At 67.5% G+C, this 23,767-nt stretch overlaps 1 protein-coding gene across 1 annotated transcript in view; it reads left to right on the top strand.

Moving 5' to 3' along the window:
- The first annotated feature begins 1,135 nt into the window (after positions 1–1,135).
- The window catches only part of LOC138468436 (zinc finger protein 436-like), a 123,051-nt gene continuing 100,419 nt past the window's right edge, over positions 1,136–23,767 (top strand). Inside the window, exon 1 of the mRNA XM_069608991.1 lies at positions 1,136–1,213. The gene's annotated coding sequence lies outside the window, so the exon portion shown is untranslated. The remainder of the gene's footprint in view (positions 1,214–23,767) is intronic.

The following is a 23,767-nucleotide window of genomic DNA, read 5'->3' on the forward strand; positions in this document are numbered from 1 at the left end:
ATTACTCCTAGTCCTTCTCTTCCTTGTTACAGTACTGATGACCCTCCTCTCCCTCCCTGCGGGGAAGGTCCCATGCTCCGGCTTGGATATGTTAAACTGGATGCCGTGGGTGTTGAGTTCCGACGAACTCGGAACTCGAGCAAATGAGCTCGACAGTGATCAGCACTGTGCGTAATGTAAAACAGGTAGATAAATCAATATCAAGCAAATGAGACGCGGGAGCCTGGTCCAGGAGAAACTGCTCTACTTTATTCTCGGCGCCAAAACTGACCCCGAGGCGGTAACCCCGCCTCTTCCTTACGCGTGACCAAACGTCACAACTCGTTCACTAACAAAGAGAACGGACATGGACAACAACAACGAATAAACAAACAAGTTCATAGAAAGAGGACACAACAGTGGGTTAAGGGGAGGAATTGTAGGAAATAAAAGAAATAGAAAAATGTCCTGTGTCGGAGGCAGGGGCCTCATGAGGTAAGTACTGTGATGAGGAAGAGTAGGACTAGGAGTAATGAAGATCACCGGTAAGTAATCAGAGCATGGCAAGTTATGGTGTAAGGCAGCACAAGGTAGAGAGAGGCCATACACACAGACTCTATCGATACAAAGCCGGTATGGAGCATGCGCAAACCAGCCACAAAGGACCGCCGGGCCTGATTACAAGGAGCATGCGCACACCAGCCACTTGCGCATGCTCAAATGGGCCGCTGTGGTTGGAGCATGCGCACACGAGCGGTAACTCACAATACGCGGCGGGAACCGTGCAAGCAAAAGAGCATGCGCACAGTAAACGTGGGGTGGTCCATATAGAGCATGCGCACACAAGCCGCTGGCCCACACGCACAGCACGACATGTGTAATATGGAGCATGCGCACACGAGCCGCACGCGCACAGCACAGCACACCATGTGTAATATGGAGCATGCGCACACGAGCCGCACGCGCACAGCACAGCACACCATGTGTAATATGGAGCATGCGCACACGAGCCGCACGCGCACAGAACACCATGTGTAATATGGAGCATGCGCACAGGAGCCGCTTGCGCACGCGCACAGGAGCCGCTTGCGCACGCGCACAGGACACCATGTGTAATATGGAGCATGCGCACACGAGCTGCTCGCGCATGCTCGGAGGTCCCGCAGGGACAGAGCATGCGCACAGTGATCTTCGCGTGGCAGGGACGGAGGATACGGGCTCATGGAGATCTCTGGTGAGTTATTTACCAGCAGTCTCCGCTTGAGAAAAGTGCATTTTTTTAGTCCTTTTGTGTGTAAAATTGCACCAACAAAGAAACTGCCTTTCATTTCCACCGGGAAACACGAAAGGGGTGTCACGCCCCCACCCCTCTGCTGCTGGTCTCTGGCTGCCCCCCCCACCCCTCTGCTGCTGGTCTCTGGCTGCCCCCCCCCCACCCCTCTGCTGATGCTGCTGCTGGTCTCTGGCTGCCCCCCCACCCCTCTGCTGATGCAGCTGCTGGTCTCTGGCTGCCCCCCCACCCCTCTGCTGATGCTGGTCTCTGGCTGCCCCCCCACCCCTCTGCTGATGCAGCTGCTGGTCTCTGGCTGCCCCCCCACCCCTCTGCTGATGCAGCTGCTGGTCTCTGGCTGCCCCCCCCCTCTGCTGCTGGTCTCTGGCTGCCCCCCCACCCCTCTCCTGCTGCTGCTGGTCTCTGGCTGCCCCCCCCCACCCCTCTGCTGATGCTGCTGCTGGTCTCTGGCTGCCCCCCCACCCCTCTGCTGATGCAGCTGCTGGTCTCTGGCTGCCCCCCCACCCCTCTGCTGATGCTGGTCTCTGGCTGCCCCCCCACCCCTCTGCTGATGCAGCTGCTGGTCTCTGGCTGCCCCCCCCCACCCTCTGCTGATGCTGCTGCTGGTCTCTGGCTGCCCCCCCCCTCTGCTGCTGGTCTCTGGCTGCCCCCCCACCCCTCTCCTGCTGCTGCTGGTCTCTGGCTGCCCCCCCCCACCCCTCTGCTGATGCTGCTGCTGGTCTCTGGCTGCCCCCCCCACCCCTCTGCTGATGCAGCTGCTGGTCTCTGGCTGCCCCCCCACCCCTCTGCTGATGCTGGTCTCTGGCTGCCCCCCCACCCCTCTGCTGATGCAGCTGCTGGTCTCTGGCTGCCCCCCCCACCCCTCTGCTGATGCTGCTGCTGGTCTCTGGCTGCCCCCCCCACCCCTCTGCTGATGCTGCTGCTGGTCTCTGGCTGCCCCCCCCTCTGCTGCTGGTCTCTGGCTGCCCCCCCCACCCCTCTGCTGATGCTGCTGCTGGTCTCTGGCTGCCCCCCCCACCCCTCTGCTGATGCTGCTGCTGGTCTCTGGCTGCCCCCCCCTCTGCTGCTGGTCTCTGGCTGCCCCCCCCACCCCTCTGCTGATGCTGCTGCTGGTCTCTGGCTGCCCCCCCACCCCTCTGCTGATGCAGCTGCTGGTCTCTGGCTGCCCCCCCCCACCCCTCTGCTGATGCTGCTGCTGGTCTCTGGCTGCCCCCCACCCCTCTGCTGATGCTGCTGCTGGTCTCTGGCTGTCCCCCCACCCCTCTGCTGATGATGCTGCTGGTCTCTGGCTGCCCCCCCACCCCTCTGCTGATGCAGCTGCTGGTCTCTGGCTGCCCCCCCCACCCCTCTGCTGATGCTGCTGCTGGTCTCTGGCTGCCCCCCCCCACCCCTCTGCTGATGCTGCTGCTGGTCTCTGGCTGCCCCCCCCCACCCCTCTGCTGATGCTGCTGCTGGTCTCTGGCTGCCCCCACCCCTCTCCTGCTGCTGCTGCTGCTGGTCTCTGGCAGCCCCCACCCCTCTCCTGCTGCTGCTGCTGCTGGTCTCTGGCTGCCCCCCCACCCCTCTGCTGGTGCTGCTGGTCTCTGGCTGCCCCCACCCCTCTCCTGCTGCTGCTGCTGCTGGTCTCTGGCTGCCCCCCCACCCCTCTGCTGGTGCTGCTGGTCTCTGGCAGCCCCCACCCCTCTCCTGCTGCTGCTGGTCTCTGGCAGCCCCCACCCCTCTCCTGCTGGTCTCTGGCTGCCCCCACCCCTCTGCTGATGCTGCTGGTCTCTGGCTGCCCCCACCCCTCTCCTGCTGCTGCTGCTGCTGGTCTCTGGCTGCCCCCCCACCCCTCTGCTGGTGCTGCTGGTCTCTGGCTGCCCCCACCCCTCTCCTGCTGCTGCTGCTGCTGGTCTCTGGCTGCCCCCCCACCCCTCTGCTGGTGCTGCTGGTCTCTGGCAGCCCCCACCCCTCTCCTGCTGCTGCTGGTCTCTGGCAGCCCCCACCCCTCTCCTGCTGGTCTCTGGCAGCCCCCACCCCTCTCCTGCTGGTCTCTGGCTGCCCCCACCCCTCTGCTGATGCTGCTGGTCTCTGGCAGCCCCCACCCCTCTCCTGCTGATGCTGCTGCTGGTCTCTGGCTGCCCCCACCCCTCTGCTGCTGATGCTGCTGCTGGTCTCTGGCTGCCCCCACCCCTCTCCTGCTGCTGCTGCTGCTGGTCTCTGGCTGCCCCCCCACCCCTCTGCTGGTGCTGCTGGTCTCTGGCTGCCCCCACCCCTCTCCTGCTGCTGCTGCTGCTGGTCTCTGGCTGCCCCCCACCCCTCTGCTGGTGCTGCTGGTCTCTGGCAGCCCCCACCCCTCTCCTGCTGCTGCTGGTCTCTGGCAGCCCCCACCCCTCTCCTGCTGGTCTCTGGCTGCCCCCACCCCTCTGCTGATGCTGCTGGTCTCTGGCTGCCCCCACCCCTCTCCTGCTGCTGCTGCTGCTGGTCTCTGGCTGCCCCCCCACCCCTCTGCTGGTGCTGCTGGTCTCTGGCTGCCCCCACCCCTCTCCTGCTGCTGCTGCTGCTGGTCTCTGGCTGCCCCCCCACCCCTCTGCTGGTGCTGCTGGTCTCTGGCAGCCCCCACCCCTCTCCTGCTGCTGCTGGTCTCTGGCAGCCCCCACCCCTCTCCTGCTGGTCTCTGGCTGCCCCCACCCCTCTGCTGATGCTGCTGGTCTCTGGCTGCCCCCACCCCTCTCCTGCTGCTGCTGCTGCTGGTCTCTGGCTGCCCCCCCACCCCTCTGCTGGTGCTGCTGGTCTCTGGCTGCCCCCACCCCTCTCCTGCTGCTGCTGCTGCTGGTCTCTGGCTGCCCACCCACCCCTCTGCTGGTGCTGCTGGTCTCTGGCAGCCCCCACCCCTCTCCTGCTGCTGCTGGTCTCTGGCAGCCCCCACCCCTCTCCTGCTGGTCTCTGGCAGCCCCCACCCCTCTCCTGCTGGTCTCTGGCTGCCCCCACCCCTCTGCTGATGCTGCTGGTCTCTGGCAGCCCCCACCCCTCTCCTGCTGATGCTGCTGCTGGTCCTCTGGCTGCCCCCACCCCTCTGCTGCTGATGCTGCTGCTGGTCTCTGGCTGCCCCCACCCCTCTCCTGCTGCTGCTGCTGCTGGTCTCTGGCTGCCCCCCCACCCCTCTGCTGGTGCTGCTGGTCTCTGGCTGCCCCCACCCCTCTCCTGCTGCTGCTGCTGGTCTCTGGCTGCCCCCCCACCCCTCTGCTGGTGCTGCTGGTCTCTGGCAGCCCCACCCCTCTCCTGCTGCTGCTGGTCTCTGGCAGCCCCCACCCCTCTCCTGCTGGTCTCTGGCTGCCCCCACCCCTCTGCTGATGCTGCTGGTCTCTGGCAGCCCCCACCCCTCTCCTGCTGATGCTGCTGCTGGTCTCTGGCTGCCCCCACCCCTCTCCTGCTGCTGCTGCTGCTGGTCTCTGGCTGCCCCCCCACCCCTCTGCTGGTGCTGCTGGTCTCTGGCTGCCCCCACCCCTCTCCTGCTGCTGCTGCTGCTGCTGGTCTCTGGCTGCCCCCCCACCCCTCTGCTGGTGCTGCTGGTCTCTGGCAGCCCCCACCCCTCTCCTGCTGCTGCTGGTCTCTGGCAGCCCCCACCCCTCTCCTGCTGGTCTCTGGCTGCCCCCACCCCTCTCCTGCTGATGCTGCTGCTGGTCTCTGGCTGCCCCCCACCCCCTCTCCTGCTGCTGCTGCTGCTGGTCTCTGGCTGCCCCCCCACCCCTCTGCTGGTGCTGCTGGTCTCTGGCTGCCCCCACCCCTCTCCTGCTGCTGCTGCTGCTGGTCTCTGGCTGCCCCCCCACCCCTCTGCTGGTGCTGCTGGTCTCTGGCAGCCCCCACCCCTCTCCTGCTGCTGCTGGTCTCTGGCAGCCCCCACCCCTCTCCTGCTGGTCTCTGGCTGCCCCCACCCCTCTGCTGATGCTGCTGGTCTCTGGCAGCCCCCACCCCTCTCCTGCTGATGCTGCTGCTGGTCTCTGGCTGCCCCCACCCCTCTGCTGCTGATGCTGCTGCTGGTCTCTGGCTGCCCCCACCCCTCTGCTGCTGATGCTGCTGCTGGTCTCTGGCTGCCCCCCCACCCCTCTGCTGGTGCTGCTGGTCTCTGGCTGCCCCCACCCCTCTCCTGCTGCTGCTGCTGCTGGTCTCTGGCTGCCCCCCCCACCCCTCTGCTGGTGCTGCTGGTCTCTGGCAGCCCCCACCCCTCTCCTGCTGCTGCTGGTCTCTGGCAGCCCCCACCCCTCTCCTGCTGGTCTCTGGCTGCCCCCACCCCTCTGCTGATGCTGCTGGTCTCTGGCAGCCCCCACCCCTCTCCTGCTGATGCTGCTGCTGGTCTCTGGCTGCCCCCACCCCTCTCCTGCTGCTGCTGGTCTCTGGCTGCCCCCACCCCTCTCCTGCTGCTGCTGCTGCTGGTCTCTGGCTGCCCCCCCACCCCTCTGCTGGTGCTGCTGGTCTCTGGCAGCCCCCACCCCTCTCCTGCTGCTGCTGGTCTCTGGCTGCCCCCACCCCTCTGCTGCTGATGCTGCTGCTGGTCTCTGGCAGCCCCCACCCCTCTCCTGCTGATGCTGCTGCTGGTCTCTGGCTGCCCCCACCCCTCTGCTGCTGATGCTGCTGCTGGTCTCTGGCAGCCCCCACCCCTCTCCTGCTGATGCTGCTGCTGGTCTCTGGCAGCCCCCACCCCTCTCCTGCTGGTCTCTGGCTGCCCCCACCCCTCTCCTGCTGATGCTGCTGCTGGTCTCTGGCTGCCCCCACCCCTCTCCTGCTGATGCTGCTGCTGGTCTCTGGCTGCCCCCACCCCTCTCCTGCTGATGCTGCTGCTGGTCTCTGGCAGCCCCCACCCCTCTCCTGCTGGTCTCTGGCTGCCCCCACCCCTCTGCTGATACTGCTGGTCTCTGGCTGCCCCCACCCCTCTGCTGCTGATGCTGCTGCTGGTCTCTGGCTGCCCCCACCCCTCTCCTGCTGATGCTGCTGCTGGTCTCTGGCAGCCCCCACCCCTCTCCTGCTGGTCTCTGGCTGCCCCCACCCCTCTCCTGCTGATGCTGCTGCTGGTCTCTGGCTGCCCCCACCCCTCTCCTGCTGATGCTGCTGCTGGTCTCTGGCTGCCCCCACCCCTCTGCTGCTGATGCTGCTGCTGGTCTCTGGCTGCCCCCACCCCTCTCCTGCTGCTGCTGCTGCTGCTGGTCTCTGGCTGCCCCCCCACCCCTCTGCTGGTGCTGCTGGTCTCTGGCAGCCCCCACCCCTCTCCTGCTGCTGCTGCTGCTGGTCTCTGGCTGCCCCCCCACCCCTCTGCTGGTGCTGCTGGTCTCTGGCAGCCCCCACCCCTCTCCTGCTGCTGCTGGTCTCTGGCAGCCCCCACCCCTCTCCTGCTGGTCTCTGGCTGCCCCCACCCCTCTGCTGATGCTGCTGGTCTCTGGCAGCCCCCACCCCTCTCCTGCTGATGCTGCTGCTGGTCTCTGGCTGCCCCCACCCCTCTGCTGCTGATGCTGCTGCTGGTCTCTGGCTGCCCCCACCCCTCTCCTGCTGCTGCTGCTGCTGGTCTCTGGCTGCCCCCCCACCCCTCTGCTGGTGCTGCTGGTCTCTGGCTGCCCCCACCCCTCTCCTGCTGCTGCTGGTCTCTGGCAGCCCCCACCCCTCTCCTGCTGGTCTCTGGCTGCCCCCACCCCTCTGCTGATGCTGCTGGTCTCTGGCAGCCCCCACCCCTCTCCTGCTGATGCTGCTGCTGGTCTCTGGCAGCCCCCACCCCTCTGCTGCTGGTCTCTGGCTGCCCCCACCCCTTTACTGATGATACTGCTGGTCTCTGGCTGCCCCACCCCTCTCCTGCTGATGCTGCTGCTGGTCTCTGGCTGCCCCCACCCCTCTCCTGCTGATGCTGCTGCTGGTCTCTGGCTGCCCCCACCCCTCTCCTGCTGATGCTTCTGCTGGTCTCTGGCTGCCCCCACCCCTCTGCTGCTGCTGCTGCTGGTCTCTGGCTGCCCCCACCCCTCTCCTGCTGCTGCTGCTGCTGGTCTCTGGCTGCCCCCCCACCCCTCTGCTGGTGCTGCTGGTCTCTGGCAGCCCCCACCCCTCTCCTGCTGCTGCTGGTCTCTGGCTGCCCCCACCCCTCTGCTGCTGATGCTGCTGCTGGTCTCTGGCAGCCCCACCCCTCTCCTGCTGATGCTGCTGCTGGTCTCTGGCTGCCCCCACCCCTCTCCTGCTGGTCTCTGGCTGCCCCCACCCCTCTGCTGCTGATGCTGCTGCTGGTCTCTGGCTGCCCCCACCCCTCTCCTGCTGCTGCTGCTGGTCTCTGGCTGCCCCCCACCCCTCTGCTGGTGCTGCTGGTCTCTGGCAGCCCCCACCCCTCTCCTGCTGCTGCTGCTGCTGGTCTCTGGCTGCCCCCCCACCCCTCTGCTGGTGCTGCTGGTCTCTGGCAGCCCCCACCCCTCTCCTGCTGCTGCTGGTCTCTGGCAGCCCCCACCCCTCTCCTGCTGGTCTCTGGCTGCCCCCACCCCTCTGCTGATGCTGCTGGTCTCTGGCAGCCCCCACCCCTCTCCTGCTGATGCTGCTGCTGGTCTCTGGCTGCCCCCACCCCTCTGCTGCTGATGCTGCTGCTGGTCTCTGGCTGCCCCCACCCCTCTCCTGCTGCTGCTGCTGCTGGTCTCTGGCTGCCCCCCCACCCCTCTGCTGGTGCTGCTGGTCTCTGGCTGCCCCCACCCCTCTCCTGCTGCTGCTGCTGCTGGTCTCTGGCTGCCCCCCCACCCCTCTGCTGGTGCTGCTGGTCTTTGGCAGCCCCCACCCCTCTCCTGCTGCTGCTGGTCTCTGGCAGCCCCCACCCCTCTCCTGCTGGTCTCTGGCTGCCCCCACCCCTCTGCTGATGCTGCTGGTCTCTGGCAGCCCCCACCCCTCTCCTGCTGATGCTGCTGCTGGTCTCTGGCTGCCCCCACCCCTCTGCTGCTGCTGATGCTGCTGCTGGTCTCTGGCTGCCCCCACCCCTCTCCTGCTGCTGCTGCTGCTGGTCTCTGGCTGCCCCCCCACCCCTCTGCTGGTGCTGCTGGTCTCTGGCTGCCCCCACCCCTCTCCTGCTGCTGCTGCTGCTGCTGGTCTCTGGCTGCCCCCCCACCCCTCTGCTGGTGCTGCTGGTCTCTGGCAGCCCCCCACCCCTCTCCTGCTGCTGCTGGTCTCTGGCAGCCCCCACCCCTCTCCTGCTGGTCTCTGGCTGCCCCCACCCCTCTGCTGATGCTGCTGGTCTCTGGCAGCCCCCACCCCTCTCCTGCTGATGCTGCTGCTGGTCTCTGGCTGCCCCCACCCCTCTCCTGCTGCTGCTGCTGCTGGTCTCTGGCTGCCCCCACCCCTCTCCTGCTGCTGCTGCTGCTGGTCTCTGGCTGCCCCCCCACCCCTCTGCTGGTGCTGCTGGTCTCTGGCTGCCCCCACCCCTCTCCTGCTGCTGCTGGTCTCTGGCTGCCCCCACCCCTCTGCTGCTGATGCTGCTGCTGGTCTCTGGCTGCCCCCACCCCTCTGCTGCTGATGCTGCTGCTGGTCTCTGGCTGCCCCCACCCCTCTGCTGCTGATGCTGCTGCTGGTCTCTGGCAGCCCCCACCCCTCTCCTGCTGGTCTCTGGCTGCCCCCACCCCTCTGCTGATACCGCTGGTCTCTGGCAGCCCCCACCCCTCTCCTGCTGATGCTGCTGCTGGTCTCTGGCTGCCCCCACCCCTCTCCTGCTGATGCTGCTGCTGGTCTCTGGCAGCCCCCACCCCTCTCCTGCTGGTCTCTGGCTGCCCCCACCCCTCTGCTGCTGATGCTGCTGCTGGTCTCTGGCAGCCCCCACCCCTCTCCTGCTGGTCTCTGGCTGCCCCCACCCCTCTGCTGATACTGCTGGTCTCTGGCAGCCCCCACCCCTCTCCTGCTGATGCTGCTGCTGGTCTCTGGCTGCCCCCACCCCTCTGCTGCTGGTCTCTGGCTGCCCCCACCCCTCTGCTGATACTGCTGGTCTCTGGCTGCCCCCACCCCTCTCCTGCTGATGCTGCTGCTGGTCTCTGGCTGCCCCCACCCCTCTGCTGCTGATGCTGCTGCTGGTCTCTGGCAGCCCCCACCCCTCTCCTGCTGATGCTGCTGCTGGTCTCTGGCTGCCCCCACCCCTCTCCTGCTGATGCTGCTGCTGGTCTCTGGCTGCCCCCACCCCTCTCCTGCTGATGCTGCTGCTGGTCTCTGGCAGCCCCCACCCCTCTCCTGCTGGTCTCTGGCTGCCCCCACCCCTCTCCTGCTGATGCTGCTGCTGGTCTCTGGCTGCCCCCACCCCTCTCCTGCTGATGCTGCTGCTGGTCTCTGGCTGCCCCCACCCCTCTGCTGCTGATGCTGCTGCTGGTCTCTGGCTGCCCCCACCCCTCTGCTGCTGATGCTGCTGCTGGTCTCTGGCAGCCCCCACCCCTCTCCTGCTGGTCTCTGGCTGCCCCCACCCCTCTGCTGATACTGCTGGTCTCTGGCAGCCCCCACCCCTCTCCTGCTGATGCTGCTGCTGGTCTCTGGCTGCCCCCACCCCTCTCCTGCTGATGCTGCTGCTGGTCTCTGGCTGCCCCCACCCCTCTGCTGCTGATGCTGCTGCTGGTCTCTGGCAGCCCCCACCCCTCTCCTGCTGATGCTGCTGCTGGTCTCTGGCAGCCCCACCCCTCTCCTGCTGATGCTGCTGCTGGTCTCTGGCAGCCCCCACCCCTCTCCTGCTGATGCTGCTGCTGGTCTCTGGCAGCCCCCACCCCTCTCCTGCTGGTCTCTGGCTGCCCCCACCCCTCTGCTGATACTGCTGGTCTCTGGCTGCCCCCACCCCTCTGCTGCTGATGCTGCTGCTGGTCTCTGGCAGCCCCCACCCCTCTCCTGCTGATGCTGCTGCTGGTCTCTGGCTGCCCCCACCCCTCTCCTGCTGATGCTGCTGCTGGTCTCTGGCTGCCCCCACCCCTCTGCTGCTGATGCTGCTGCTGGTCTCTGGCAGCCCCCACCCCTCTCCTGCTGATGCTGCTGCTGGTCTCTGGCAGCCCCCACCCCTCTCCTGCTGATGCTGCTGCTGGTCTCTGGCAGCCCCCACCCCTCTCCTGCTGATGCTGCTGCTGGTCTCTGGCAGCCCCCACCCCTCTCCTGCTGGTCTCTGGCTGCCCCCACCCCTCTGCTGATACTGCTGGTCTCTGGCTGCCCCCACCCCTCTGCTGCTGATGCTGCTGCTGGTCTCTGGCTGCCCCCACCCCTCTGCTGCTGATGCTGCTGCTGGTCTCTGGCTGCCCCCACCCCTCTGCTGCTGATGCTGCTGCTGGTCTCTGGCAGCCCCCACCCCTCTCCTGCTGGTCTCTGGCTGCCCCCACCCCTCTGCTGATACCGCTGGTCTCTGGCAGCCCCCACCCCTCTCCTGCTGATGCTGCTGCTGGTCTCTGGCTGCCCCCACCCCTCTCCTGCTGATGCTGCTGCTGGTCTCTGGCAGCCCCCACCCCTCTCCTGCTGGTCTCTGGCTGCCCCCACCCCTCTGCTGCTGGTCTCTGGCTGCCCCCACCCCTCTGCTGCTGATGCTGCTGCTGGTCTCTGGCAGCCCCCACCCCTCTCCTGCTGGTCTCTGGCTGCCCCCACCCCTCTGCTGATACTGCTGGTCTCTGGCAGCCCCCACCCCTCTCCTGCTGATGCTGCTGCTGGTCTCTGGCTGCCCCCACCCCTCTGCTGCTGGTCTCTGGCTGCCCCCACCCCTCTGCTGATACTGCTGGTCTCTGGCAGCCCCCACCCCTCTCCTGCTGATGCTGCTGCTGGTCTCTGGCTGCCCCCACCCCTCTGCTGCTGATGCTGCTGCTGGTCTCTGGCAGCCCCCACCCCTCTCCTGCTGATGCTGCTGCTGGTCTCTGGCAGCCCCCACCCCTCTCCTGCTGATGCTGCTGCTGGTCTCTGGCTGCCCCCCACCCCCTCCTGCTGATGCTGCTGCTGGTCTCTGGCAGCCCCCACCCCTCTCCTGCTGGTCTCTGGCTGCCCCCACCCCTCTCCTGCTGATGCTGCTGCTGGTCTCTGGCTGCCCCCACCCCTCTCCTGCTGATGCTGCTGCTGGTCTCTGGCTGCCCCCACCCCTCTGCTGCTGATGCTGCTGCTGGTCTCTGGCTGCCCCCACCCCTCTGCTGCTGATGCTGCTGCTGGTCTCTGGCAGCCCCCACCCCTCTCCTGCTGGTCTCTGGCTGCCCCCACCCCTCTGCTGATACTGCTGGTCTCTGGCAGCCCCACCCTCTCCTGCTGATGCTGCTGCTGGTCTCTGGCTGCCCCCACCCCTCTCCTGCTGATGCTGCTGCTGGTCTCTGGCAGCCCCCACCCCTCTCCTGCTGGTCTCTGGCTGCCCCCACCCCTCTGCTGCTGATGCTGCTGCTGGTCTCTGGCAGCCCCCACCCCTCTCCTGCTGATGCTGCTGCTGGTCTCTGGCAGCCCCCACCCCTCTCCTGCTGATGCTGCTGCTGGTCTCTGGCAGCCCCCACCCCTCTCCTGCTGATGCTGCTGCTGGTCTCTGGCTGCCCCCACCCCTCTCCTGCTGCTGCTGGTCTCTGGCAGCCCCCCACCCCTCTCCTGCTGCTGCTGCTGCTGGTCTCTGGCTGCCCCCCACCCCTCTGCTGCTGATGCTGCTGCTGGTCTCTGGCTGCCCCCACCCCTCTGCTGCTGATGCTGCTGCTGGTCTCTGGCAGCCCCCACCCCTCTCCTGCTGGTCTCTGGCTGCCCCCACCCCTCTGCTGATACTGCTGGTCTCTGGCAGCCCCCACCCTCTCCTGCTGATGCTGCTGCTGGTCTCTGGCTGCCCCCACCCCTCTCCTGCTGATGCTGCTGCTGGTCTCTGGCAGCCCCCACCCCTCTCCTGCTGGTCTCTGGCTGCCCCCACCCCTCTGCTGCTGATGCTGCTGCTGGTCTCTGGCAGCCCCCACCCCTCTCCTGCTGATGCTGTTGCTGGTCTCTGGCAGCCCCCACCCCTCTCCTGCTGATGCTGCTGCTGGTCTCTGGCAGCCCCCACCCCTCTCCTGCTGATGCTGCTGCTGGTCTCTGGCTGCCCCCACCCCTCTCCTGCTGGTCTCTGGCTGCCCCCACCCCTCTCCTGCTGGTCTCTGGCTGCCCCCACCCCTCTCCTGCTGATGCTGCTGCTGGTCTCTGGCTGCCCCCACCCCTCTCCTGCTGATGCTGCTGCTGGTCTCTGGCTGCCCCCACCCCTCTGCTGCTGATGCTGCTGCTGGTCTCTGGCAGCCCCCACCCCTCTCCTGCTGATGCTGCTGCTGGTCTCTGGCAGCCCCCACCCCTCTCCTGCTGATGCTGCTGCTGGTCTCTTGGCAGCCCCCACCCCTCTCCTGCTGATGCTGCTGCTGGTCTCTGGCAGCCCCCACCCCTCTCCTGCTGGTCTCTGGCTGCCCCCACCCCTCTGCTGATACTGCTGGTCTCTGGCTGCCCCCACCCCTCTGCTGCTGATGCTGCTGCTGGTCTCTGGCTGCCCCCACCCCTCTCCTGCTGATGCTGCTGCTGGTCTCTGGCTGCCCCCACCCCTCTGCTGCTGATGCTGCTGCTGGTCTCTGGCAGCCCCCACCCCTCTCCTGCTGATGCTGCTGCTGGTCTCTGGCAGCCCCCACCCCTCTCCTGCTGATGCTGCTGCTGGTCTCTGGCAGCCCCCACCCCTCTCCTGCTGATGCTGCTGCTGGTCTCTGGCAGCCCCCACCCCTCTCCTGCTGGTCTCTGGCTGCCCCCACCCCTCTGCTGATACTGCTGGTCTCTGGCTGCCCCCACCCCTCTGCTGCTGATGCTGCTGCTGGTCTCTGGCAGCCCCCACCCCTCTCCTGCTGATGCTGCTGCTGGTCTCTGGCTGCCCCCACCCCTCTCCTGCTGATGCTGCTGCTGGTCTCTGGCTGCCCCCACCCCTCTGCTGCTGATGCTGCTGCTGGTCTCTGGCAGCCCCCACCCCTCTCCTGCTGATGCTGCTGCTGGTCTCTGGCAGCCCCCACCCCTCTCCTGCTGATGCTGCTGCTGGTCTCTGGCAGCCCCCACCCCTCTCCTGCTGATGCTGCTGCTGGTCTCTGGCAGCCCCCACCCCTCTCCTGCTGGTCTCTGGCTGCCCCCACCCCTCTGCTGATACTGCTGGTCTCTGGCTGCCCCCACCCCTCTGCTGCTGATGCTGCTGCTGGTCTCTGGCAGCCCCCACCCCTCTCCTGCTGATGCTGCTGCTGGTCTCTGGCTGCCCCCACCCCTCTCCTGCTGATGCTGCTGCTGGTCTCTGGCTGCCCCCACCCCTCTGCTGCTGATGCTGCTGCTGGTCTCTGGCAGCCCCCACCCCTCTCCTGCTGATGCTGCTGCTGGTCTCTGGCAGCCCCCACCCCTCTCCTGCTGATGCTGCTGCTGGTCTCTGGCAGCCCCCACCCCTCTCCTGCTGATGCTGCTGCTGGTCTCTGGCAGCCCCCACCCCTCTCCTGCTGGTCTCTGGCTGCCCCCACCCCTCTGCTGATACTGCTGGTCTCTGGCTGCCCCCACCCCTCTGCTGCTGATGCTGCTGCTGGTCTCTGGCAGCCCCCACCCCTCTCCTGCTGATGCTGCTGCTGGTCTCTGGCTGCCCCCACCCCTCTCCTGCTGATGCTGCTGCTGGTCTCTGGCTGCCCCCACCCCTCTGCTGCTGATGCTGCTGCTGGTCTCTGGCAGCCCCCACCCCCTCTCCTGCTGATGCTGCTGCTGGTCTCTGGCAGCCCCCACCCCTCTCCTGCTCATGCTGCTGCTGGTCTCTGGCAGCCCCCACCCCTCTCCTGCTGGTCTCTGGCTGCCCCCACCCCTCTGCTCCTGGTCTCTGCCCTCACCCCTCTGCTGCTGGTCTCTGGCTGCCCCCACCCCTTTACTGATGATACTGCTGGTCTCTGGCTGCCCCACCCCTCTGCTGCTGCTGCTGGTCTCTGGCTGCCCCCACCCCTCTCCTGCTGATGCTGCTGCTGGTCTCTGGCTGCCCCCACCCCTCTCCTGCTGATGCTGCTGCTGGTCTCTGGCAGCCCCCACCCCTCTCCTGCTGGTCTCTGGCTGCCCCCACCCCTCTGCTCCTGGTCTCTGCCCCCACCCCTCTGCTGCTGGTCTCTGGCTGCCCCCAGCCCTTTACTGATGATACTGCTGGTCTCTGGCTGCCCCACCCCTCTCCTGCTGCTGCTGGTCTCTGGCAGCCCCCACCCCTCTGCTGCTGCTGCTGGTCTCTGGCTGCCCCCACCCCTCTCCTGCTGATGCTGCTGCTGGTCTCTGGCTGCCCCCACCCCTCTCCTGCTGATGCTGCTGCTGGTCTCTGGCAGCCCCCACCCCTCTCCTGCTGGTCTCTGGCTGCCCCCACCCCTCTGCTCCTGGTCTCTGCCCCCACCCCTCTGCTGCTGGTCTCTGGCTGCCCCCACCCCTTTACTGATGATACTGCTGGTCTCTGGCTGCCCCACCCCTCTCCTGCTGCTGCTGGTCTCTGGCAGCCCCCACCCCTCTGCTGATACTGCTGGTCTCTGGCAGCCCCCACCCCTCTCCTGCTGCTGCTGGTCTCTGGCTGCCCCCACCCCTCTGCTGCTGGTCTCTGGCAGCCCCCACCCCTCTCCTGCTGCTGCTGGTCTCTGGCTGCCCCCACCCCTCTGCTCCTGGTCTCTGCCCCCACCCCTCTGCTGCTGGTCTCTGGCTGCCCCCACCCCTTTACTGATGATACTGCTGGTCTCTGGCAGCCCCCACCCCTCTCCTGCTGCTGCTGGTCTCTGGCAGCCCCCACCCCTCTGCTGCTGGTCTCTGGCTGCCCCCACCCCTTTACTGATGATGCTGCTGCTGGTCTCTGGCTGCCCCCACCCCCCTGCTGATGCTGCTGCTGGTCTCTGGCTGCCCCCCGCCCCTCTCCTGCTGCTGCTGGTCTCTGGCAGCCCCCACCCCTCTCCTGCTGGTCTCTGGCTGCCCCACCCCTCTCCTGCTGCTGCTGGTCTCTGGCTGCCCCCACCCCTCTGCTCCTGGTCTCTGCCCCCACCCCTCTGCTGCTGGTCTCTGGCAGCCCCCACCCCTTTACTGATGATACTGCTGGTCTCTGGCTGCCCCACCCCTCTCCTGCTGCTGCTGGTCTCTGGCAGCCCCCACCCCTCTGCTGATACTGCTGGTCTCTGGCTGCCCCCACCCCTCTGCTGCTGATGCTGCTGCTGGTCTCTGGCAGCCCCCACCCCTCTCCTGCTGCTGCTGGTCTCTGGCTGCCCCCACCCCTCTCCTGCTGATGCTGCTGCTGGTCTCTGGCTGCCCCCACCCCTCTCCTGCTGATGCTGCTGCTGGTCTCTGGCTGCCCCCACCCCTCTCCTGCTGATGCTGCTGCTGGTCTCTGGCAGCCCCCACCCCTCTCCTGCTGGTCTCTGGCTGCCCCCACCCCTCTGCTCCTGGTCTCTGCCCCCACCCCTCTGCTGCTGGTCTCTGGCAGCCCCCACCCCTCTCCTGCTGCTGCTGGTCTCTGGCAGCCCCCACCCCTCTGCTCCTGGTCTCTGCCCCCACCCCTCTGCTGCTGGTCTCTGGCTGCCCCCACCCCTTTACTGATGCTGCTTCTGGTCTCTGGCTGCCCCCCCCACCCCTCTGCTGATGCAGCTGCTGGTCTATGGTTGCCCCCCCACCCCTCTGCTGATGCTGCTGCTGGTCTCTGGCTGCCCCCCCCACCCCTCTGCTGCTGCTGGTCTCTGGCTGCCCCCACCCCTCTGCTGATGCTGCTGCTGGTCTCTGGCTGCCCCCCCACCACCCCTCTGCTGATGCAGCTGCTGGTCTCTGGCTGCCCCCCCACCCCTCTGCTGATGCTGCTGCTGGTCTCTGGCTGCCCCCCCACCCCTCTGCTGATGCTGCTGCTGGTCTCTGGCTGCCCCCCCCCACCCCTCTGCTGATGCAGCTGCTGGTCTCTGGCTGCCCCCCCACCACTGCCCCCACCCCTCTGCTGCTGCTGCTGGTCTCTGGCTGCCCCCACCCCTCTGCTGAGGCTGCTGGTGGTCTCTGGCTCCCCCCCCTCTGCTGATGCTGCTGCTGGTCTCTGGCTGCCCCCACCCCTCTGCTGATGCTGCTGCTGGTCTCTTGCTGCCCCCCCCCCCCTCTGCTGATGCTGCTGCTGGTCTCTGGCTGCCCCCCACCCCTCTGCTGCTGGTCTCTGGCTGCCCCCACCCCTTTACTGATGATGCTGCTGCTGGTCTCTGGCTGCCCCCACCCCCCTGCTGATGCTGCTGCTGGTCTCTGGCTGCCCCCCGCCCCTCTCCTGCTGCTGCTGGTCTCTGGCAGCCCCCACCCCTCTCCTGCTGGTCTCTGGCTGCCCCACCCCTCTCCTGCTGCTGCTGGTCTCTGGCTGCCCCCACCCCTCTGCTCCTGGTCTCTGCCCCCACCCCTCTGCTGCTGGTCTCTGGCAGCCCCCACCCCTTTACTGATGATACTGCTGGTCTCTGGCTGCCCCACCCCTCTCCTGCAGCTGCTGGTCTCTGGCAGCCCCCACCCCTCTGCTGATACTGCTGGTCTCTGGCTGCCCCCACCCCTCTGCTGCTGATGCTGCTGCTGGTCTCTGGCAGCCCCCACCCCTCTCCTGCTGCTGCTGGTCTCTGGCTGCCCCCACCCCTCTCCTGCTGATGCTGCTGCTGGTCTCTGGCTGCCCCCACCCCTCTCCTGCTGATGCTGCTGCTGGTCTCTGGCTGCCCCCACCCCTCTCCTGCTGATGCTGCTGCTGGTCTCTGGCAGCCCCCACCCCTCTCCTGCTGGTCTCTGGCTGCCCCCACCCCTCTGCTCCTGGTCTCTGCCCCCACCCCTCTGCTGCTGGTCTCTGGCAGCCCCCACCCCTCTCCTGCTGCTGCTGGTCTCTGGCAGCCCCCACCCCTCTGCTCCTGGTCTCTGCCCCCACCCCTCTGCTGCTGGTCTCTGGCTGCCCCCACCCCTTTACTGATGCTGCTTCTGGTCTCTGGCTGCCCCCCCACCCCTCTGCTGATGCAGCTGCTGGTCTATGGCTGCCCCCCCACCCCTCTGCTGATGCTGCTGCTGGTCTCTGGCTGCCCCCCCCACCCCTCTGCTGCTGCTGGTCTCTGGCTGCCCCCACCCCTCTGCTGATGCTGCTGCTGGTCTCTGGCTGCCCCCCCACCACCCCTCTGCTGATGCAGCTGCTGGTCTCTGGCTGCCCCCCCCACCCCTCTGCTGATGCTGCTGCTGGTCTCTGGCTGCCCCCCCCACCCCTCTGCTGATGCTGCTGCTGGTCTCTGGCTGCCCCCCCACCCCTCTGCTGATGCAGCTGCTGGTCTCTGGCTGCCCCCCCACCACTGCCCCCACCCCTCTGCTGCTGCTGCTGGTCTCTGGCTGCCCCCACCCCTCTGCTGAGGCTGCTGGTGGTCTCTGGCTGCCCCCCCTCTGCTGATGCTGCTGCTGGTCTCTGGCTGCCCCCACCCCTCTGCTGATGCTGCTGCTGGTCTCTTGCTGCCCCCCCCCCTCTGCTGATGCTGCTGCTGGTCTCTGGCTGCCCCCCACCCCTCTGCTGCTGGTCTCTGGCTGCCCCCACCCCACTGCTGATGCTGCTGCTGGTCTCTTGCTGCCCCCCCCCTCTGCTGATGCTGCTGCTGGTCTCTGGCTGCCCCCCACCCCTCTGCCGATGCTGCTGCTGGTCTCTGGCTGCCCCCCCACCCCTCTGCTGATGCTGCTGGTCTCTGGCTGCCCCCACCCCTATGCTGATGCTGCTGGTCTCTGGCTGCCCCCCCACCCCTCTGCTGAGGCTGCTGGTCTCTGGCTGCCCCCCCACCCCTCTGCTGATGCTGCTGCTGGTCTCTGGCTGCCCCCCCCACCCCTCTGCTGATGCTGCTGCTGGTCTCTGGCTGCCCCCACCCCTCTGCTGCTGATGCTGCTGCTGGTCTCTTGCTGCCCCACCCTCTGCTGATGCTGATGCTGCTGCTGGTCTCTGTCTGCCCCCCACCACTGCCCCCACCCCTCTGCTGCTGCTGGTCTCTGGCTGCCCCCACCCCTCTGCCGATGCTGCTGCTGGTCTCTGGCTGCCCCCCCACCACTGCCCCCACCCCTCTGCTGCTGCTGGTCTCTGGCTGCCCCCACCCCTTTGCTGAGGCTGGTGGTGGTCTCTGGCTGCCCCCCCACCCCTCTGCTGATGATGCTGCTGGTCTCTTGCTGCCCCCCCTCTGCTGATGCTGGTCTCTGACTGCCCCCCCCCCTCTGCTGATGCTGCTGCTGGTCTCTGGCTGCCCCCCCCCCCCCCTCTGCTGATGCTGCTGCTGGTCTCTGGCTGCCCACCCCCTCTGCTGATGATGCTGCTGGTCTCTTGCTGCCCCCCCCCTCTGCTGATGCTGGTCTCTGACTGCCCCCCCCCTCTGCTGATGCTGCTGCTGGTCTCTGGCTGCCCCCCCCACCCCTCTGCTGATGCTGCTGCTGGTCTCTGGCTGCCCCCCCCACCCCTCTGCTGATGCTGCTGCTGGTCTCTGGCTGCCCCCCCCCACCCCTCTGCTGATGCTGCTGCTGGTCTCTGGCTGCCCCCACCGCTCTGCTGATGCTGCTGCTGGTCTCTGGCTGCCCCCCCCCCCACCCCTCTGCTGCTGCTGGTCTCTGGCTGCCCCCCCGCTCTGCTGATGCTGCTGCTGGTCTCTTGCTGCCCCCCCCTCTGCTGATGCTGATGCTGCTGCTGGTCTCTGGCTGCCCCCCCCACCCCTCTGCTGCTGGTCTCTGGCTGCCCCCACCCCTCTGCTGATGCTGCTGCTGGTTTCTGGCTGCCCCCCACCCCTCTGCCGATGCTGCTGCTGGTCTCTGGCTGCCCCCCACCACTGCCCCCACCCCTCTGCTGCTGCTGCTGCTTTTCTCTGGCTGCCCCCATCCCTCTGCTGAGGCTGCTGGTGGTCTCTGGCTGCCCCCCCACCCCTCTGCTGATGCTGCTGGTCTCTGGCTGCCCCCACCCCTCTGCTGATGCTTCTGCTGGTCTCTGGCTGCCCCCCCCACCCCTCTGCTGATGCTGCTGCTGGTCTCTGGCTGCCCCCCACCCCTCTGCTGATGCTGCTGCTGGTCTCTGGCTGCCCCCCCACCCCTCTGCTGATGCTGCTGCTGGTCTCTGGCTGCCCCCCCACCCCTCTGCTGATGCTGCTGCTGGTCTCTGGCTGCCCCCACCCCTCTGCTGATGCTGCTGCTGGTCTCTGGCTGCCCCCACCCCTCTGCTGCTGATGCTGCTGCTGGTCTCTGGCTGCCCCCTCTGCTGATGATGCTGCTGGTCTCTGGCTGCCCCCACCCCTCTGCTGATGATGCTGCTAGTCTCTGGCTGCCCCCACCCCTCTGCTGCTGGTCTCTGGCTGCCCCACCCCTCTGCTGCTGATGCTGCTGCTGGTCTCTGGCTGCCCCCACCCCTCTGCTGCTGATGCTGCTGCTGGTCTCTGGCTGCCCCCTCTGCTGATGATGCTGCTGCTGGTTTCTGGCTGCCCCCACCCCTCTGCTGCTGATGCTGCTGCTGGTCTCTGGCTGCCCCCTCTGCTGATGATGCTGCTGGTCTCTGGCTGCCCCCACCCCTCTGCTGCTGATGCTGCTGCTGGTCTCTGGCTGCCCCCACCCCTCTGCTGCTGGTCTCTGGCTCCCCCACCCCTCTGCTGCTGATGCTGCTGCTGGTCTCTGGCTGCCCCCACCCCTCTGCTGCTGATGCTGCTGCTGGTCTCTGGCTGCCCCCACCCCTCTGCTGCTGATACTGCTGCTGGTCTCTGGCTGCCCCCACCCCTCTGCTGATGATGCTGCTGGTCTCTGGCTGCCCCCGCCCCACTGCTGCTGATGCTGCTGTTCTCTGGCTGCCCCCACCCCTCTGCTGCTGGTCTCTGGCTGCCCCCACCCCTCTGCTGATGCTGCTGCTGGTCTCTGGCTGCCCCCACCCCTCTGCTGATGCTGGTGTTTGGCTGCCCCAGCCCTCTGCCGATGCTGCTGCTGGTCTCTGGCTGCCCCCACTCCTCTGCTGATCTCTGGCTGCCCTCCACCATTGCCCGCACCCCTCTGCTGCTGCTGGTCTCTGGCTGCCCCCCACCCCTCTGCTGAGGCTGCTGCTCTCTGGCTGCCCCCCACCCCTCTGCTGATGCTGCTGCTGGTCTCTGACTGCCCCCACCCCTGCTCCCACCCCTCTGCTGATGCTGCTGGTCTCTGGCTGCCCCCCACCCCTCTGCTGATGCTGCTGGTCTCTGGCTGCCCCCCACCACTGCCCCCACCCCTCTGCTGCTGCTGCTGGTCTCTGGCTGCCCCCCACCCCTCTGCTGCTGCTGCTGGTCTCTGGCTGCCCCCCATCCCTCTGCTGATGCTGCTGGTCTCTGGCTGCCCCCACCCCTCTGCTGATGCTGCTGGTCTCTGGCTGCCCCCACCCCTCTGCTGATGCTGCTGGTCTCTGGCTGCCCCACCCCTCTGCTGATGCTGCTGGTCTCTGGCTGCCCCCCACCCTCTGCTGATGCTGCGGGTCTCTGGCTGCCCCCCCCACCCTCTGCTGATGCTGCTGGTCTCTGGCTGCCCCCCACCCCTCTGCTGATGCTGCTGCTGGTCTTTGCCTGCCCCCATCCCTCTGCTGCTGCTGGTCTTTGCCTGCCCCCACCCCTCTGCTGCTGCTGGTCTTTGCCTGCCCCCACCCCTCTGCTGCTGCTGCTGGTCTTTGCCTGCCCCCACCCCTCTGCTGCTGGTCTTTGCCTGCCCCCACCCCTCTGCTGCTGCTGCTGCTGCTGGTCTTTGCCTGCCCCCACCCCTCTGCCGCTGCTGCTGCAGGTCTTTGCCTGCCCCCACCCCTCTGCTGCTGCTGCAGGTCTTTGCCTGCCCCCACCCCTCTGCTGCTGCTGCAGGTCTTTGCCTGCCCCCACCCCTCTGCTGCTGCAGGTCTTTGCCTGCCCCCACCCCTCTGCTGCTGCTGGTCTTTGCCTGCCCCCACCCCTCTGCTGCTGGTCTCTGGCTGCCCCCCACCCCTCTACTGATGCTGCTGGTCTCTGGCTGCCCCCCACCCCTCTACTGATGCTGCTGGTCTCTGGCTGCCCCGACCCTGCTGCTGGTCTCTGGCTGCCCCGACCCTGCTGCTGGTCTCTGGCTACCCCCACCCCTCTGCTGATGCTGCTGCCGGTCTTTGCCTGCCCCCACCCCTCTGCTGCTGTTGCTGCTGGTCTTTGCCTGCCCCCACGCCTCTGCTGCTGGTCTTTGCCTGCCCCCACCCCTCTGCTGCTGAAGGTCTTTGCCTGCCCCCACCCCTCTGCTGCTGCTGCTTCCGGTCTTTGCCTGCCCCCACCCCTCTGCTGCTGCGGCTGCTGGCCTCTGCCTGCCCCCAACCCTCTGCGGCTGCTGGCCTCTGCGTGCCTCTAACCCTCTGCTGCTAGCCTCTGCCTGTCCCCACCCCTCTGCTGCTGCTGCTGGTCTCTGCCTGTCCCCACCCCTCTGCTGCTGGTCTCTGCCTGTCCCCACCCCTCTGCTGCTGGTCTCTGGCTGACCCCACCCCTCTGCTGCTTCTTCTTGGCCCCAGCCTGCCCCCACCCCTCTACTGCCGTTGCTGGTCTCTGGCTGCCCCCACACCTCTGCTGCTGGTCTCTGGCTGCCCCCTCCCCTCTGCTGCTGCTGCTGCAGGTCTTTGCCTGCCCCCACCCCTCTGCTGCTGCAGGTCTTTGCCTGCCCCCACCCCTCTGCTGCTGCAGGTCTTTGCCTGCCCCCACCCCTCTGCTGCTGCTGGTCTTTGCCTGCCCCCACCCCTCTGCTGCTGGTCTCTGGCTGCCCCCCACCCCTCTACTGATGCTGCTGGTCTCTGGCTGCCCCCCACCCCTCTACTGATGCTGCTGGTCTCTGGCTGCCCCGACCCTGCTGCTGGTCTCTGGCTGCCCCGACCCTGCTGCTGGTCTCTGGCTACCCCCACCCCTCTGCTGATGCTGCTGCCGGTCTTTGCCTGCCCCCACCCCTCTGCTGCTGTTGCTGCTGGTCTTTGCCTGCCCCCACGCCTCTGCTGCTGCTGCTGGTCTTTGCCTGCCCCCACCCCTCTGCTGCTGAAGGTCTTTGCCTGCCCCCACCCCTCTGCTGCTGCTGCTTCCGGTCTTTGCCTGCCCCCACCCCTCTGCTGCTGGTCTCTGCCTGCCCCCACCCCTCTGCTGCTGCGGCTGCTGGCCTCTGCCTGCCCCCACCCTCTGCGGCTGCTGGCCTCTGCGTGCCCCTAACCCTCTGCTGCTAGCCTCTGCCTGTCCCCACCCCTCTGCTGCTGCTGCTGGTCTCTGCCTGTCCCCACCCCTCTGCTGCTGGTCTCTGCCTGTCCCCACCCCTCTGCTGCTGGTCTCTGGCTGACCCCACCCCTCTGCTGCTTCTTCTTGGCCCCAGCCTGCCCCCACCCCTCTACTGCCGTTGCTGGTCTCTGGCTGCCCCCACACCTCTGCTGCTGGTCTCTGGCTGCCCCCTCCCCTCTGCTGCTTCTACGTTGCCCCAGTCTGGCCCACCCCTCTGCTCCCTGCTGGTCTCTGGCTGTCCCCACCCCTCTGCTGCTGCTGGTCTCTGGCTGTCCCCACCCCTCTGCTGCTGCTGGTCTTTGCCTGCCCCCACCCCTCTGCTGCTGCTGGTCTTTGCCTGCCCCCACCCCTCTGCTGCTGCTGGTCTTTGCCTGCCCCCACCCCTCTGCTGCTGCTGCTGGTCTTTGCCTGCCCCCACCCCTCTGCTGCTGCTGCTGGTCTTTGCCTGCCCCCACCCCTCTGCTGCTGCTGCTGGTCTTTGCCTGCCCCCACCCCTCTGCTGCTGCTGCTTCTGGTCTTTGCCTGCCCCCACCCCTCTGCTGCTGGTCTCTGCCTGCCCCCACCCTCTGCTGCTTCTTCTTGGCCTCTGCCTGCCCCCACCCCTTTGCTGCTGCGGCTGCTGGCCTCTGCCTGCCCCCAACCCTCTGCTGCTGCGGCTGCTGGCCTCTGCCTGCCCCCAACCCTCTGCTGCTGCGGCTGCTGGCCTCTGCCTGCCCCCAACCCTCTGCTGCTAGCCTCTGCCTGTCCCCACCCCTCTGCTGCTAGCCTCTGCCTGTCCCCACCCCTCTGCTGCTGGTCTCTGGCTGCCCCCCACCGCTCTGCTGATGCTGCTGGTGGTCTTTGCCTTCCACCACCCCTCTGCTGATGCTGCTGCTGGTCTTTGCCTGCCCCCACCCCTCTGCTGATGCTGCTGCTGGTCTTTGCCTGCCCCCACCCCTCTGCTGCTGCTGGTCTTTGCCTGCCCCCACCCCTCTGCTGCTGCTTTTGGTCTTTGCCTGCCCCCACCCCTCTGCTGCTGGTCTTTGCCTGCCCCCACCCCTCTGCCGCTGCTGCTGCAGGTCTTTGCCTGCCCCCACCCCTCTGCTGCTGCAGGTCTTTGCCTGCCCCCACCCCTCTGCTGCTGCAGATCTTTGCCTGCCCCCACCCTTCTACTGCTGCAGGTCTTTGCCTGCCCCCACCCCTCTGCTGCTGCTGGTCTTTGTCTGCCCCCACCCCTCTGCTGCTGCTGCTGGTCTTTGTCTGCCCCCACCCCTCTGCTGCTGGTCTCTGGCTGCCACCCACCCCTCTGCTGCTGCTGCTGGTCTCTGGCTGCCCCCCACCCCTC

This window comes from Ambystoma mexicanum, chromosome 4q (genome assembly GCF_040938575.1).
Source record: "Ambystoma mexicanum isolate Mex_15411 chromosome 4q, UKY_AmexF1_1, whole genome shotgun sequence".
Classification (NCBI taxonomy): domain Eukaryota; kingdom Metazoa; phylum Chordata; class Amphibia; order Caudata; family Ambystomatidae; genus Ambystoma; species Ambystoma mexicanum.